Source organism: Alosa pseudoharengus, unplaced genomic scaffold, assembly GCF_046254945.1.
Source record: "Alosa pseudoharengus isolate Yale_2024_CS ecotype anadromous, Long Island Sound unplaced genomic scaffold, YU_APseudo_1.1 YU_APseudo_1.1_scf_7, whole genome shotgun sequence".
Classification (NCBI taxonomy): Eukaryota; Metazoa; Chordata; class Actinopteri; order Clupeiformes; family Clupeidae; genus Alosa; species Alosa pseudoharengus.
The window spans coordinates 24,901,292-24,906,506 of record NW_027468859.1 but is presented as its reverse complement, the minus strand read 5'-3'; the positions used below and the strand labels follow the sequence as shown (position 1 = coordinate 24,906,506).

The window sequence follows — 5,215 nt, the reverse complement described above, 5'->3', positions numbered from 1 at the left end:
ATCCACATCCCGCAGCTCTGAACACACTTCCGCATCTGGGAGGCCACCGACTCAGATATTGCTTTTAGAAAATTTAGTTTTAAAACATTTATTGAAAGCAAGAAAATAGAGAGAGGTAAGGAAAAAAGAGAGTCAGCGGTAGTCGTCGTCTTCCTCCGGAAAAGGCTGAAGCCGATGACACCTGCTTTCTCCCCCGTTTCGTCTTCTATTCCCCGATATCCGCCTCCCTCTTGCTCGCGAGACCGATTTTCTTTCTTGTGGGAACTTCTTCGTCTCCCCTGTTCCGTCTACTTCTCCCGCTATCTGCGCCTTTCTTGCTCGCAAGACCGATTTTCTTATGGGAAACTTCTAGCGACGTCGCTGAAGAATGAAAGATGCAGACAGGAGCGTAAATCAGCTGTGGTGGCGTTGGCACAGGATGGAGGACAAGAGCCCCCCCGCCACCTCTAAACAAAAGCAAGAATCAATATTTTACTAATCTAAACTATCAAATGCCCTCTTTATGCCCCCCTGGAGGTTTGAAATGAAAATGTTATGTCAGGAGTCTGTTAAGTGGACCCCCATCTGCTAAAAACATCCCAGGCCAATCATGTTTAATTTCGGGGTGCCCAATGTGTAACCCCTCCCCCACCGTCCCCACAAATGTGGACATGACATTGTTAACCCAGATACGTGCATGATTAACTTTGGAGGGTGACCCATACCTCCATACATCTCTGGGTGATGCACGAGAACACTAACTTTACAGTAGGGTACATCTCATGCATCTTTGTTAGCCATTCTTTCATCTGTCTGACCAATTCAACACCTTTTAACAGACCTAAGTCATTACCTCCAGCATGAACAACTAAAACATTGGGGGCAGACCTGGAGCGCCACAGTGAGTTTGAAAGACTTACAAAGGAACCCCACCGTAGGCCACCCACCCCAACCATTCAATATGTGCCTGGAGACCTAAATTCTATCCAACACTTACCTTTGCCCTCTGATTGGCCTTGCGGATGTAGCTGCTCTTCACAATCCACACTGGAGCGGGAGAAATTGCATTACTACAAGTTTCAGTCTAAAACAGGTTTTTATGCGTGCATCCACGGTTCCAAGTCCTACACTACCTGTTGGTCTGGCCTGCTGCTCCATGGTTCAAATCAGCTATAACTAAATGAAACAAGAAAACAACATTACATTCATATAGTGTTTTTTTCTTTTTGTTATTACGATAGGCAAGTTCACCCCCAGTTATAACATGCCGATTAAGGCGAAAAATACATTAGCAACTTCAAACATGTGCCTGTAACGCTAACGTCATGGGTATGCTGTGATGTTAACCAAACAAAGTTCATACACTAATAGCAATGACATTATTTGAATTAAAATGGGTTGTTGTAATATCACAAGTGTCCCAATGAATCCACAGACGTTAGAAATAACATGCACAAGTTACATAACGTTAAAGGAGAAGTTCGGTGTGATATTGACCTAAAGTGTGTTGAAACATGATACCGAGTGTGAACATTTGTCTCCTAGCTCATCTTGGCTTGTCCCTGCACTCCGAAATCTGGCGCTAGTTAGCCGATGCTGAGCCGATGTTAATCATGCTATTTCCTCGGTTGATTGATGGATAACACTTTTGGATAAAGACAACCAGAGGATGAGGGCGCTGTCGTGGAAAATGTCCACTTCCGAATCCAATTTGCCAATTAACAATTACCACTTGACTATTTAGTAATTTAGCACTCTGGAACAAGGTGTCCGAAGGAGACAATGTAGACAGAAGACTTTCTGAAGACTGTTGATCTTTATTCTCCATATTGCAATGATAGTACAGCCTAACCAAAGTCCAGACCAACCATCAAAGCAATAGGGAGGAGATGTCATCAGCTGGGGCCCCCGACGAAATCTGCCTACGGAGGGCTATACACTATATTTTATACCCTTTGGCCCTCGAGAAGTGCCACCCTCTCACGTCATCCCCAAAAACACCTTTCACCAATCAGCATTAAGCAGGGTCGCTTACATTGGTGGAAACCATCTTCCCATCATGCATAAAACTATATGCAAACCTGTCTAATGCATAGGAAACATATGTAAAATAGAGGTTTTCTGGTTCTTTCCAGTTTGGGGAAATAGGGCCTTCTTATCTGATTCTCTTTCTAGCTGGACAAGCCCTAAATCATAAGACACAGCGGCCTCCTACTCCCTGTCCTGTCCGGTGCTCACCAGCTGGATAACACCCCCTTCTCTTGACCATGTAAGGAGGAGATGCTCTCATCCTGGTACCCCCAGTACTTTTCCACTCACCCCACTCCTCTGATTGTTGGTCTGGTCTACACAAGATACAATGACCTCACCCTGTTCACAGCACATGCAGTGACATAAAAACTTATGACACTCATGACTACATTCTTCTAAAACATGAAAACCCATGCAATATTATAAACCCTTATGAAACCCATGATAACATCCCTTTAAATCATGAAAATCCACCATAGTGCATAGCTTTAATTACCAACCAGAAGAGCAATCAAAGCATAGTATAGCAACCAACCTTGATGCAGTTAAGCTTACAAGAGAGAAACATATAAAGAGGCTGCTCTGTGACATGGCCTTCATGTAAAGAAGCTGCTCTGTGATGTTGAATATTCAAATGGCTTATGTTTTTTTTTTCTGTTGTCTGTTCACTAGCTGAGAATTAAGAACAAATTTATTGACGAACAATCATTAACAAAAGAAAAGAAAAAGAAGAAAAACTATTTACATATTTACAGCACAGCTCGAGTTGCATGGCCACCTCCCTTGCCACCTCACTGTGGCACGTGGGGCAGTACCACTTACCCTCTGGTACTAAGATGACATTGACGCACTGTGCATGCGTCCACCCGTTCCACCGTAGCCCCATGGAGCAGCTCCCTTTCCAAAGGATTGGCCCTCCTGGAGGCTACGGTGGGGTGGCGAGCCCTGAACCGACTCCACCACATCTTGCTCAGGCCCTTCTCCATGTTGACAAATGGGTTGGGCCGTCCCAACGCCTTACAAATCTGGATGGCCAGCACCAACACCACCGACTTTGTGATCGGGAAGGCGTGGGCTGCCATCCAGAAAATGTAGAGCAATAGGGCCTCCTCGTCCGGTATCAATGCCCGGTTGGGGTGGGGCTGGAGGGCATATCTCCCCTTCCTCCGGTCCTGGAGGGTGGTGTGGGGGATGTGAAATTGGGCAGCCACCCTCCGGAGGCTGCCCCCCTCCTCCAAAGCCCTTAAGGCCTGTAGCTACCTCTACTGAAAGATGGCTCGAAGACTGATGTTGCACGAAGTTCACTTTGGTTTATTAGCCTACACAGAAGTTGAGTAAAGCCGTGTAACAATGTAATAGGTAGACTAATAACTTCCATAAACTCTGTAAACATCTGCAAACACCGTAAGAGCTTGTCAACTCTCCAGTAAAGGAGCAAACCTTTCTTTAAACTACAAAATATCTTAACATGCATCCGTTCCAGCTTCACATCCATTCAGCTTCACTGTACTGTTTGTTCTGACACAGGCAGCTTCCTTCCGTAGAAGTGCATGGTAGGATCATGTCAAAATAAAAGTCCTTTGAAGTGAAGTGCTCAATAAAAGTCCTTTGTCCCTTTTACAAGTTTTAACATTACTTTGCATAAACAAACTATAAAAGTATAAACACATAGTATATAAACACACTTATTTAACAGGGTTATCTACAAGGCCCTCAACATGTCATCCTCCGTGTATGATTTTTGACGTGGCATTTTTCTGTAAAAAGTACATAAAGGCACAAACAAAATAATTTATTATTTTGATTAATTTTACTATATTATTATATTAACGTAATAATTATATTAATTATTATTAGATTACATCTTGTATCTTACACCTTGCTGGAGCATAACAAATACTTGCTTTCTCTGTTGTTGCACTAAAACAAGAGATTTAGATGTGTTTTTGTAGTTTTGATGTTAGTGCCTGGAATAACCACAGAAAAAAGCACCACACGATGGCAGCATTGACCACAGTCGGTTTACCTTTATCCTCCATACAAACGTATGACCCATGAAAACATTTCAAAAATTTTCCGTTAAAATTGTCCGTTAGGAAACTAGATACAAACTTTTACTATGTGTGATTACAGCATAGTCTTGTCTGGCTGTCAACCAACGCTAGCTGCTACTGAATATCAACAACGTCCTGTCTCATCGTGCAAGACTTGTCTTATAAATCGCGCGGACTTCAGTAACGTTAATGTTATGTATGATCCATGAAAATATTTAAAAATTGTCCGTTAATGTTATGCTAGAAAACTAGATACAAACTGATACAGGTTTTTTAACATGTCTACATTAACCTTTGATCTATATAGCACAGACATATCTTGTAACATAGATTCGCTACATTTGTTTAAAGTTTAAACAAATGTAGCGAATCTATGTTACAAGATATGTCTGTGCTATAGATCAAAGGTTAATGTAGACATGTTGAAAAACCTGTATCAGTTTGTATCTAGTTTTCTAGCATAACAACATGATGTTTAAACTTTAAACACTTCCCCCACGTCAATTAGGGACAAAGGTCAAACCATCCCGGTGCCATTTTGAGAAATCTTCGGTGTGAAAGTGTGGGTGTAGACATACTTACTCGGCTGTAGAGGGTGTCGTTGCTTCAATGTCCGTTGAATGACGAAAAATAGAAAGGAGACAACACAAGGTTTCCAGGGAGACGTTTTTTTGAACTAGACATGATTGATTATATCCTCTGTCAAAAAAGATCAACTGTATGGAACACTGTGGAGTACGTAATGCCGTGACTTTTGAGGGTAGAACACTGTACAGAACACTGAGGACAACTAACTTACAATTACTGCTCATGTTAATGTTAAATCTACACAAAGACAGACTCTTAAAAGTACAGTTCTGTGTTCACTGGGTATGAACTGCTAAACAGAAACAAAACAAACTTTTACAATGAACTAAAATTAGCATACCAACAGCTGGCTAGGTTAACGTTAGCAGACGGTTGGTAGTTACTGTTAGCTAATTGCTATGCTAGCTGGCTTGAATGACACAATTTTTAACCTGCTTGAGGCTGAATGAAATTGGCAGGCAGAATATCCATTCATATCACGAAGGGTATCTCTGGGTGGACTTTTAAAATCCGTCTGAATAATAATAATAAAAAAAGTTAAAAGCAGATACATACCTTCCAAA

The 5,215-nt window shown here is 41.9% G+C and overlaps 1 long non-coding RNA gene across 1 annotated transcript; it reads right to left on the bottom strand.

The window, feature by feature from the left end:
- Positions 1 to 217: 217 nt before the first annotated feature.
- LOC143110049 (uncharacterized) lies at positions 218 to 1,150 on the bottom strand. The gene is made up of 3 exons (XR_012984031.1): positions 1,113 to 1,150; positions 977 to 1,026; positions 218 to 360 (listed from the first exon to the last, which is right to left on the bottom strand). It is a non-coding gene; the product is annotated as an uncharacterized LOC143110049 (long non-coding RNA).
- Between the last annotated feature and the right edge of the window lie 4,065 nt (positions 1,151 to 5,215).